Source organism: Electrona antarctica, assembly GCF_951216825.1.
Source record: "Electrona antarctica genome assembly, chromosome: 5".
Classification (NCBI taxonomy): domain Eukaryota; kingdom Metazoa; phylum Chordata; class Actinopteri; order Myctophiformes; family Myctophidae; genus Electrona; species Electrona antarctica.
In genome coordinates this window covers 29,134,657-29,147,808 of record NC_136810.1, presented here as the reverse complement: position 1 = coordinate 29,147,808, position 13,152 = coordinate 29,134,657, and positions in this window count along the sequence as shown.

The window sequence follows — 13,152 nt, the reverse complement described above, 5'->3', positions numbered from 1 at the left end:
GAAAGACAGTGAGACGGAAAGTGCAGCGATGCTCTGTAGAGCACTGGTTCTCAACGTGGGGTCCAGGGATCGCCAGGGGTCCTTCAGAGGTATTGAGGGGGTCGCCAGTAAAATGTGCTTAGAGTTTCAGAAAATGTTAACAAAATGTTGACAAATTGGCAAATCTTCCACAGCCTAATACATATCAAGTTGGCGGTCCTTGACTTGAAACTGTTTGAGAACCACTGCTTTAGAGAAGGAGGGAGCTTGTTGGGGCCAGGGGGGCGTCAAAGAGGGAGGAAGAGGGAGCGAAAGAGGCCTCACTTTCAGGGCTTGATGACTGACTGCTTGCCATCCATCCAGGCTCAATCAGGACCTCTGATTGACAGGGGCGAGAGAAGGAGAAGGGTGGGAAAAGAGGGGTCGGCACGAAAGTTTTAGTATGGACGCCATACAAAACATACTCCAATGCAGGGGGCCACCGGGACGCTCATTAATGAAAAAGAACATACCAGTTTTTTCTCTGTGTGCCGGTGATGTTCGTCAAGGGGCTTTACCTTACAGTTTGTAATCTGCTATACATTGGGTATGCACATGTTGGGTATGCACATGTTGGGTATGCACATGTTGGGTATGCACATAATAGTACTGTAACTCTGTGGGAGATCATGTTATTGTCTATTCTTGTTTAATTGTTTTTGCACTTTGCGGAAACACTTTGCGAGGTGTTGTGAGCTTGCAGAGCTTAAATTTTGGCTGAATATTTGAGTATTTTCGCCTACTATGCCCAGAATAGGGAGTTCGGGTGTTTAAAGGAATTAGAATCAGCAGAGAGCCTGTTGTAGACTAGTAATTGCCTGACTATTCTGGATAAACCTTTTATGATGTGCCTGTGACGCATCATATACATCATACATCATCATCATGCTGTATACTTGTTCTCCAGAATTGCACCTTTAGTTATGATATAGGCTTGCCATATCAACATACTTTTCTAATTTGATATGGTCCGGGACATTTTTAAATCACTGCACCATAAACCCCTTTACAAGAGCCAGAGAGAATGCAAGAAAGCTTATAGATCCATTCAGGGCCTTATGTTCACTCCCTTGTAAAGAGACCTGTAAAACCCTGCCACTGAAAACATCCACAAGTCCATAAAACTGTTTATAAACTATTCAGTTTCCTACTCCTATCCCTTCCGTTCGGTTATGTGTAGCACACATTTTGTGGCATGCAGCTTAGTGTCTCCTGACGGTTATTTGATTGCGGGTGTGATTGGCCCTGGTGAGTTGCAGTATGAACCAACATAATGTCTCTTTTCCACTATAAAGAACCAAGCAGTGGCGACTGTGGCTACCCTGACTTCTGGGAACACAGAATTCAGAACTTGTTGTGAGCTTACAGATCAGCTATTTCCGAGGTTGTTTTATGACAGACCTGCAGGGGTGGTTCTGGTTCAAATGGAAATAAAATAAATAAAAAATAAATAATGCAGAACCTGGAAGGTTTCAGATTTTGTAAGGTTCTGGGTTAACGCATCGTAGTCGAAAAGCCTGTTAGAATTGAGTACAGTGGACCACAATGGAAACAAGCCCTTTTTGACACAAAAACAAGCTTCTTGCGTTATCCTTTTTAGCAGAGCTTTTTTTACTGTACTGTCGTACTGTTAACAAACATGTTAATAAAGTATTTGAATCAACCAATGGTCAAGAGACTATAGGTTCCCCTACTGTTGCTCGCCATGGACTGCAGAATGCAAATCCCATACGTCATTCCCCACTGAGTTTCCTGTGTTTAAAGCCCACTGATGAACTTTACACCCCCACCCCCCGTCTCCCAGGTATATCCACACAGGTCTCTCCAGGCCACTGAACGCCCCCAGAGGCTGCTTAAGTGTCCCTATCGGACCACAGCAGAGAGGAACAGCAGATTAACCATGATCCTATCCGCTCACGGCTAGCCCCCTTCATACGCTCCGTTACACCAGCATTTAAAAGGAGGAGGGAGCACCATTCAGGCCTGTGATATGAATCCCAGACATGGGGACAAGAACAGGCCTTTCACCCGGTTTCACAGAAAAGGCCCTTTCTGGCACCGGCTAATTCTGGTTGCTAGGGACTCCTGGGTTCAATGGCGGACTCCCGTTGTGAGGGGACAAAGCCTCCCAGTCATCCAACCATGGTTGCTAGGGGAGGCAGAATGTATGGGGAGGGACGGGCTGCCGTTGTCCCAGACGAAATGTCTCTCTTAAGACAGGGGCAGGGTCTGGTGATTGACAGGTGGCTACACGCTCCACTGCGGATCACCCGGGAGGTCTAGGGGGCCTGCCTTGTGTGTGTGTGTGTGTGTGTGTGTGTGTGTGTGTGTGTGTGTGTCAGGACTCAGGAGTAGCATTGCTAGAGCAGTCTACTGACAGGTTATGTCAGTTGACAGGATGGAGAGGGGTGGGGGTGGGGGACAGGTTGGTGATTTTGGTGTTAAGAGTAGCACCATTTATTACCTGTAGGGGGAGTTCCTTTTTTGCTTAAGGCAAATATGCTCCCATGTACTCCATGTTACAGTGCACTCTGTTACAATACTGTGTGGTTAATTGACCTGACCTGCACCTGATACTCTGCACCTTAATCTCATGCACGATGTGGTGATATTCTTCTTGCACTTTAAATGTCTATTATGTATCCATATGTGTAGGTACAGTATTTTTAGATTTTTCTTTCTTTTCCGCCCTTGCTCCTCCTGTCCAACCCTCTTTTTTCTTGTTTATCTTTCTGGAAACTGGAGCTTGCACAAAAAAACGCATTTATTGGGTAGGCCCTGAAATTGCGATGCCCTTGATCACAAGGAATTTTGGGTACTTCTGATTCCGGTTTCCTGCCTGATGACTACAAATCAGTGACTACGCCATGACGTGACTACGCCATGACGTCCACTCCCAACCGGATCATAAACCCGAAAATGAATGCTTCCCAGGCTACTGTCATGGTGTTTAGTCCAAGTCATAGTACTGTGCTGTGGCTCCGTTTCAGCTTGTTCAGTATTTAGTGTTTTCTGTTTCTGTTAGTCTGTTCATCCCCAGGTGTCTGTAAAGATGTTATGGTAAAGTCATACTTCCTGTCATGCCCTTGTAGCTGTAGCAGTGGGCCTATAGAGCGTCGCAGTCCCGCCCCCTCGAGAGACCCGGAAAATAAATCCCCGTTCATTTTCCTCATAGACTTTTCAGAAAGTATTTATTTAAAGACGTTTACGCCACGGACAAAGCCAACTCTTGTCGTGACAAATCATGACAATAAACACAATGTTTTGGGCCAAACAAAGAATTAGAAAGTAGAAAAAAACGGCAGGTTACAACACTTTTTTGTTTTGTTTTTCTTCTTTGTAATTATTTGTTTGGTCCAAAATATTGTGTTTGTTGTCATGATTTGTCACGACTCGAGTTGGCTTCGTACGACGCTTAAAAGGTCTTTAAATAAATACTTTTTGAAATGTCTATGTCAAAAATGCATTGGGATTCATTTCCTGGGCCTGGCGTCGTCATGAAAGGGGCAGGACTGTGACGCTCTATAGTCTCCCCACCCTAATTATTGTTAAGCCCCGTCACCTGTGTCTTGTTTTCCCCAGCCAATCCTTGGGTTGATTGTACTTTGAGTAAGTCACCTGCTTCTAAATAGCCCTGTCTAATATATCCCTCTTTATTCATCTGTTGTTTTTGAGGGGCGCTATAGCCCCTCCTATGTCCAGCTTTGAGTTTTTGTACCACCACCTATGACTAGTTTTGAGTGTTTGTGTAAAAGAAATATCACACCTGTGTGAAGTGAGGGGCGCTCTTATCATCGTACATCATCCAAGAAAAAATTTAATATACTTCCTCATGAATTAATTTGTCAACTTATGTTATTATAATACAAAAATATTCAATGTATTTAATGTTAATATAAAATAGATCTGTTTTTGTTCAAAAGTTTTTGTTTAAAAGGTCGATTTGCTCAGACACATATGACGTAAATTATCCTTTCATTGTCAATGGCATTTACTGTTTGTATTGACACAAAAAGCTGATTTGTTCAGACACATGGCGTAAATTCTCCTTTCATTGTCAATGGCAAATGTTGTGACGAAAAGCTGTATATAGGAGGGGCTAGCACCCCTCAAAAAACTAGAGTGTAATCACAAACATTGCATGCCATTGACTTTGAATGGCCATTTTTTTGTGTTTGTGTAAACAGAAACATTGTGTAAACAGAAACATTGAAAACAAAAGTGAGGACGCAAATTGTTAAATCTGAGGAAGGCAAGCAGAAGCAGGCCAAAAGATCAATTAATAAAAAAGGAAAGCCGAGTTTGTGACACTTTCCCCCTCATTTAATTTTTTTCCCCCCAGTGGTCAGTACCGGTGTCTCACCACAGGCCATGGTGTGTGTTTCACCCTGTTACAACATCCACTGTGTTCACGTCTCTGCCTGTTTGCCTGCTGGGCAAGCATCATTCATTGCACCCCCCCACCCCCACCCCACCTCGCAAAGCATTAATTTAAACCATTAGTCTACCGTACCAGCCCAGACAAAAGGGAGAGTCATTTTGTATTTTATAATACATTTTGGACATTATTTAAAAACATTTTAATTAATTTGGGATTATGCTGGCGTTTGTACAGGTACGTAGTTTGTCTACACAGCTGGTGATTCAAGAATTAAATGTAATACCAGGCTACAAATGACTGCCTTGTGAATGTGGTAGAAATGCTGTCAGATGTATTTGGAGTCATTTAAACATGCAAGTTTAGTTTCATGCCTTCCTTTTTTGTGTGTGACTGTCTCCCCTGTCCATCCATCTTGTCTGGGAACCAGACCCTGGCCAGTCTCTAGATGTCAGCGGTCCCCATGTCCCCCCCGGCTGCAGGGGCCGGCTGAGCAGGGACAGACAGCGGATGGGGTGGCGGACATCTGACGGCTACTCATGACAGTCCCCCTATAAAGATAGACGTCTGGGACTGTCTGGGCTCTCCACTCCCAGACAGGGACCCCTTATATCCCCCCCAGATGCGGTCTGCGCCCATCCCCCATCCCCTTGACCTTGACTCCCGTCACAGTGGCCTTCCAGACAGTCTGTGGTCAAAGGTTAACACAGCAGCCACACATCAGACACGGATCATGTCCCCCGTGTCCACATGAATGCTGGCTGGTATAATCACCCGAAAACCAGCCTGTTGGAATGCCTGTTTGAATTCCTACGGAGATGAACCGAACGAACTGGCGACAGTGGTTTAGAGTAACTAAGTGCATTTAATCAGGTACTGTACTTTTACACCTATACATACTTTTGAGTATAGCTATTTCCATTTTATAATGCTTTATACTTTAACCCCATTAACCCCATGGCAAATATTGTACTTTCCACCACTGTTCCAACTGTTTGAATTGTTTTGCTATTCATTACTTTAGTTTATAATTACAAAACATACATTAACCAATTGAGCCTTATTTGACTATTTGAAAACCTTTGACAACTTTTGAATAATTTGTCTGCCTGGTGATGAAATGTAGTAGCAGTAGTGATTCTGAGGATTATAAGAAATAAAATAAAAAATGTGAATGGTCTCTTTCTGTCACAGTCAGACTTTGTCTCAATAGTGTGGTCTTGTAGGCTACTTATTTTGTTCCGCGGACTGGTCTTCGCAGATGAGTATAAGGCTGGGAACGAGGCTAGGTCTAGCCTAGGGGTGCCCAAAAGGTAGATCGTGATTACCAGTAGATCACAAAGGCTGTGCAGGTAGATCACATGACATGGCCCTAAAACATATATCATTTAAATATTAAAAATATATAATTTGGCATCTGACACTTGAATTAAGGTCACTTGATTGATTGACATAAAAAATGTAATCTGTTGTTAACCCACAACAGATTACTTTGTTTTCAAGAGTGTTGAGCACAGAGATCAGTAGCATTAGCAAGTTTAAAGTTACATACAAAAACAAAAACTATTTCCTTTTCCCCCCCTATATTTCCCATTCTAAGTGTGTTTGTCATGTTCTTTAAACTATTTTCAGCAATGATCATATCATGATCAATCATATTTTTTGGTGGGTTGATCTTGTTGTGCTGGTCATTTTGAAAGTTGCTCTCAAGTCAAAAAGTTCTGGGCACCCCTGGTCTAGCCTATAGTTTTCTTGGTTCAGTTTTCCCTATCAGTCACTCTAGTCTGTTCTTTTGAGTCATTTGTCTTGGGTCATATGTTTTAGTTAGATTTTCTTGTCTTTGTTCACCTGTGTCACCTGTATTAAAAGCCAGGCATTTTATCCAATATATACCTGCCTCTCTGTCTGCATTTGGGTTCTCACCACATCCACCAGTGTAACAATATGCAATAGAAATTATGTGCAATGAAGATAGGGATTCATACTGCAGTAACAAGTAGGCTACAGGGTGTATATAACCCCACAAAAAGGCACAGAATAATCAGTGAATGAACTGCCACTATAAGCAATCTAAACAAACAAGAGGAAATAATTATACCGGTACATTTTCATTTCATCTCCTGCTTTGTATGTTTTAAATCACTGTCTGACTTTTCCATGTTTTCACTTTCGATGGACAGTCATGCAGACTCATGCCCATAGCATCTGTACTTTAAGTAAGCCATAGTAAATAGTATAATAGTAAATAGTATACATGCAGCCAGCCATGATCAAAACAATACTAGACAGCCACGATAAACCTTTTACCTTTCACCTTTGACTGCACCAGTCATACTGGCCTCAGCCAATCACAGCAGAGCTGCCAGCATGTCACGGTAGATTTGTAAGAGAGGGGACCGGCTTCAGCCTCAGTAATATTGCATAAAATGTCAACCCATGCAGTATGCAGATCTGATGAGCCTTCCTGCGCCTGTCTGTGAGCATGCGCATTGTCTTTCTCTCTATTTATCCCTCCCTCCCCTCTCTCTTCATCTTTTCTGTCTCTATCTCCATCCTTTATTTGTCTTTTCTTTGTCCTGGAACAAATGGGCAGACTGGCATTTGTGAATTCCCTGCCAAAATGCATCCTAGACGTAGGGTTCTATGCTTACTATAGAAGCTGCTGTTCAGATGTTCACATTTGTAAATGTGTGAGGGTCTGTATCAGTGAGGGAGAGCAAAGTGCCATGACTGGTCAAATAGTGGCCAAATTGTCAAATAATACAAGAAAGAGCCAAACAAATTAATTAAAGTAGACAATCTTGCGAGTTGTTGTGAGCTTGTAGATCAGCTATTTTCATTATTATATATATATTTTTTGTGCATGCAACCGAGTCAAATATAATGTAATGCCTCAACTCTTACATTCCACGTGCTTATCAGGGTGGGGGGTCCCCAGTTAAAATATGATTATTTAAAAAGGTTGAATGAGAACCACTGCTATAAGCTATACAGGAAGGGTTAGTTTATTATTATATATTTTCTCCTATACCTTTTATTATCTACAATAATGTAAATCACTTACAATTCTCTTTTGTGTGTGTAATGTGCTCTATACAAATAATGTATACCTGCTGGACAAAGCCATCTGCAGTGGACTCTTTAAGATTTCATATCATTGTTAATTTGTTTCCACACATACAGTGTTAATTTAACTCTGAGAGTGTACAGGCCTACTACACTTAAATTAACACTGAAGATTTAGCTTTGCACGCGCACACACACACACACACACACACACACACACACACACACACACACACACACACACACACACACACACACACACACACACACACACATGGCGGCATGGTGCCCAGCTTGTGCCTGCACTAAATTCAACCTCAATTTAAAATTGATTGCATTTCTTCTTGCTCTTTATTCCTCCTGCAAATTCTGACACTAAAGGAAAAGGGGGGAAAAGAGAATAAATTATAATATTCTCTCAAAAAAGAGGGAAAGCGAGGATGAGTGTTTTTCTCTTCATCTGGATTTAGGTGTGAGGAAACTGCTAATTAAAATATTATTGGTAACTCCAAATTTGAATATTTGAATAGCAGCATACTAAATAAATGGCAAGAGGAAAAAAACATTATTTTGTACTGGACTAATCATTTTACAATAGTGATTATTTTATTTTTCTTATAGGCTGGGTTATTATGTATAATGGATGACAACAAGCATAGCTATATATATTCAATTTGGTCACTTCATCTGCAATGACATGACAGACATTCTAAGACTGATTTTGCTTTAGTGTCTTCAGAACTATCCAAGCATCCCATTTCCAGAAAACCTTTATTTTTGCTCAGCTAGCCTATATCAACAGCATCATAACAACACAATTTGAGATTTAAAACGTGTTCACAAAAATTTGATTCCTCAAATCAGTTAATACGAAATAACAATGACCTTGCTTTTGATTAGGCAGGCCTATATGTATATAGCCTATACTCCTTTTAAGTTACCCTCAGTCACATTATGTGTGACTCTGTCTGTCTAATTGTTGCTTGTGAGTGAGGACTAATTAGCCTCCAGAAAATGAATGGTTTTCAATTTGAGGTAGGCCTACTGGTATATGCACATGGTGTAGGCTACTGTCAACCTTATATTGTGTGCATGTAGTGTCATTATAGGCCTATAAAAAATCAACTATACGTATTTTTATTTTCGGTTCAAAATATTGCTTAACAATTTAAACGAAAATGACATCTGACAAAGACTAGCATAGTATTTATCTTTATCTTGTAGCTTGTAGGCTATGTGTTCATTAAATGTGTTGCTATTAAATGTGTTTTTTTAGGCATAGGATTTCAGTGTCTTTATAACGTGCAAAATGAGCACGCAAGAACACAGACACGTGCTGTGTAGATTATAGGTATGTGATTGGACGCACTGCTGGCAATACCCGCCAATCAAGCGAGAGTTTGCTTCCGACAATAATGTTTCATGTGTTATGCTATATTACCCTCCTTGAAATAGGTCTGTTAACTGTGTGGACCGCAATTAGCTTTACAACAGAATACAAAACAATCACCTGGCGATTTTCTTTCAAGTCAGATGCCTTGCATTGGCTTGTGGCTGTACAAAAAAGGTAGGCTACTCACTGATACTGTAGATTTGAATATCATGTCAATTAAATGAATCAAACAATTGAACAATTCCTTTTTTTTATTGAACACTTTGACCTGTCTCAGGTTGGCTCTGTATAGGGCTATATATGTGGACTGCAGACTGCTTTTTCAATCTACCAAATTTTCCATCTACCAGAATTTCCGCCTTTTCTCATTTTCTTCATTCACAGTTGGACTATTTCAGAATTCTTACCATAATAGTTTGGATTAAGCATCAAGCACCATAGAGGAGGAACCAATTGATTATAAAGAAACCCCCAGACCCCTTGGAAAGAGAGAGAGAGGGGGGGCCCTGTTGTTTCATACCAGCCTCTTCTAACTTCTACAAGTGCACAGGGGGCCCCTGCAGTTGCAGGGTGTGGAGCGTGTGGGGCTCCAATGGATGGGCTATACTCTCAAGGAGTTGGGTGGGTGATGCAGGAGGGGCTTGAAGGATACATTAAATCAGCCTGATTAGGAGTTTAGGGAAGGGCAAGACTCAGGTCTGCGTCTGAAAGAGCGCAGGGCACAGCCCTTGAGGGATAGGCCTACTATTCACATCCTGGGAGAAAGGTCAGTGTCAGTTCACAGGCCCCATCCCCATTCTTATGCTAAAGGTTTGATATACATAAACTATGTTCAGAGTTTAAGAAGGCGTAAACAATTCCTTTCTGACTTTCCCTCCAAAATGTTTAATCTTCTGCCGCAGAGCTGTGTGCAACAAACCTTCGTTTTTCTCTCTGCCCATTTGAGTCTATATGTGATAATGAATGATAGGCCTCATGGACCTGTTTAGGAATTATTGCTCAGCTGTATAGGCCAAGCCTATAGACTTGAACAATTTCTGGGCCAAAAAATCCAATTAAATATATTAATATATATTCTCCATTTATAAACCAAATCTCTTATAAACTGCTACATGCTTGCATCAAATGCATTTCCTTTTTTCTTTCATATTGATTCTGTTAAACATAATATATTCATACTTAAAGGGGGTTGTGTTAACTTGCAAAAGACCTGCACCATTCCTTTCCCCTGCATGTCCATCTCTTTCTGACCACACTATGGCCACTTGGGAATAAGAGGAAACAGCCACTTAATTAGAGGCCTTGACCTCTGTGGCTGTGGCTCAGGCGATGACCCCTGCGTCTCCCCGGCCCTGTTTATTGTCCTCTGGGGGACTGTCCAGTGGAGTGACCTGGTGACCCCAGAGCTGCCACAGGGCTGAACCAACAGGTCCCGGCCGCTGCGAAGAGGATGTCCTGTTTTTGGTTATATAAGTGTATATGTGTACGTCTCTAAATGTTCTGATGAATTGAAAATTGTGGACCCCAATGTAAACAAGTGTAATGCTTTATGGTGTCGTCCACAGCTATTTTTTGTATTGTATTGTATTTTGTATTGTTTGAGTTGTGCTTGAAATGTATTCTGTAAAACTGTTAATAAATACTTCAATCAATCAATCAAACCCTCATCAAAAAGCACTCCTCAACCGAACCTATATCACTAATAAATAACTGTCTCAGTCAGTTACTGACAGGAGAACACTTATATCCTGAGTGTTCATTTAACATAATGGAACCAAATGAACCCCTTTTTGGTTCCATTTGTGCACTCTCAGAACAGATTTAAATGAACACTGTGAATGAGGGTCATTGAATACAGAATATGGCAGCGTTGAGAATGTGGGCTCACATATAGCTTGGTGATGACATGCATAGCTGCTAATAAGGCGACTGTGGCTAATTACAGCAAATCATTATTTTTTTTTAGATCATAATAAAGTAGCCTATACACTTTTTGCTTTGTGTAATTAAGTGGACTGGCCTCCATTCACATCTGTAAATTAAAAAAGTGAACTCATGCACTAAATTATAACTGCACCAACAAAATGTATGCAGATTTTTAACAAAATTGCACACAATTAATTCATCATAAATGTAATGATTAATAGGCCTATACACAAGACCACTGTTAATCTTCATAATTTATTGAATTTTTCTAAAACACAATAGGCCGGAATTTATATCAGCACTACACCTCATCATGTTAGTTTTACTTTATTTTTCATTTTGAAATTATTAAAACTATATATTAATTGTTTTTTGTAATTAAAAATAAAATTAAAGAACATTTTTAATCAAGCCAACAAAAAAGGCCCACAAAAGCCTTCAGTACAATGGCAAATCCTTTGCCTATTTGCTTTAAAAGGACTGCTGATTTAAGTTTTAACTTTTTTTCTTGTCTTTTTTCCCCCTCCTAAACCATGATTATATCAATAAAGACTCGGAAATAATCCCGTCTTGACCTCACCCGTGTCCATCTGTTGTTTGACTTTTTGGCCTTAAATTCAGTCAGATCAGACGTTTATATTATTCTATAGGCGACTGACCTACTGTAGCCAGGCTAATCCTAAAAGCTGATTAAATGTCAAAAAGTATATAGGCCTATATAGCGTTCGATCTTGAATATATGGTCCAATGTTTTTAAATAGCAACTTTAATGCGCCCGTGCAGACTCCCTCTCCCTTTCATTCAATCTGTTAAAGTTATGCGACCATCTCTGTCTCTAACAAAGTATATATATAGGCCTGTAATATCCGTCCATATATAACATTGGAGAGAAATGCACATCGAATTGTCCAGTTTTTCCAATTCAGCCGCTATTAATTAAAATAGGAGGGGTGAAAATCCTTTCGCATTTTTCTCATGCTGAGAGAAGGGCTATTGTGTGCGTGATAGTGGCAGCGGTGGCCGAACGGATAGCGGCGCGGTCTAGATACCGGAAGGTTCCCTGTTCGAACCAGCCGTCCGACACGTTAAAAATTACCACCGCTGAAAATGCCCTTGAACAAGGCATCAACCACTACGATGAAATGTGTTCTATGAGCAGGGCCTGGCTGGAAACAAGTTCTTGAGCTTAGCCCAGATACCCTGGGTAAATATGCCCTCATTTCATTTCATTTCATTTCATGAACTTTCCCACAGTGGGGCGGGATTCAGCGCACGTCTCGACGTCTGCTCCTGCAAGTCGCTGCCATTCAGCAGCTAATTAAACCTTAATAGCAGCTGGCTGTGGGGTCACCGATACACTTTCTCACACGGTCTTCTCTTCTCCCAACTTCACGTGGATCTATCGAAAAACCAGACAAGGTCTGCTGGTCTAGCCGAGGCAGGCAAGGCTATATGTGCCTTATTTATTACCATGAACCCGTCCACGAGCAGGCAGCACTTTCTATTTCCACCCTGCATGTGCATCTAGATTCTATAGCCCTGCGCGTTACAAGGCCAGAGATTACGCAGCAAAATACTCGAGTGTATAGGCTACATATTGCTTGTCGACTTGGTTACATTTATTTTGAATAATAATAATAATATTTTGAATTTTGAACTCTAACTCGACTCTGGCAAAAAAAAAAAAAAGAATAGGCCCTACTGAGGATTTTACGGATTGGCAAGCTGCCTATCATGTGTACATAGACCTTTAGCCTATAATCTATAACGAATATAGGCCTATATAATAAGGACCAGAGTGCAGTCAGTGCACTATACCTTAATCTGAGTGCATGCCAATTCATCGCTTGAAAGACTATAAGAAAACATTCATAAGGAAACATAAATAAAATAAAAAACATAAAAAAAAACATTAAATCAATGTATGTATTATGTCCATAAAACACTTTTTTATTTGTCCACTTCAATGAATGACAGATATATTATATACAACACATACTACAAGTGTAAAGTATGCACTTTAGAGCTTTGGGTTACAGTATATAAACAAATATTGTACTTAATAGGCAATAACATTTTCATTTGAACAGTCCTTTAAAGCTTTCATCAGAAATGTGTGATGTTCAGGGTTGGGTTCATGATGAGTAATACTACTGTACAAGATGTTAAATCAGTGCCAGTTACATTGTGTCACACATTTTAGACATTATTTAATTATTTCCCATATTGTCACTTCCTTCAGTGGAAATCGGTTTCCTGCACACTTATGTCAAACACCTTATAGTGCAGGTTCCCAAACTTTTTAGCCCGTGACCCAAAAGCTCACAACGCGCCATTCGCGCTGCGTTATGAGCTTGTAGATCAGCTATTT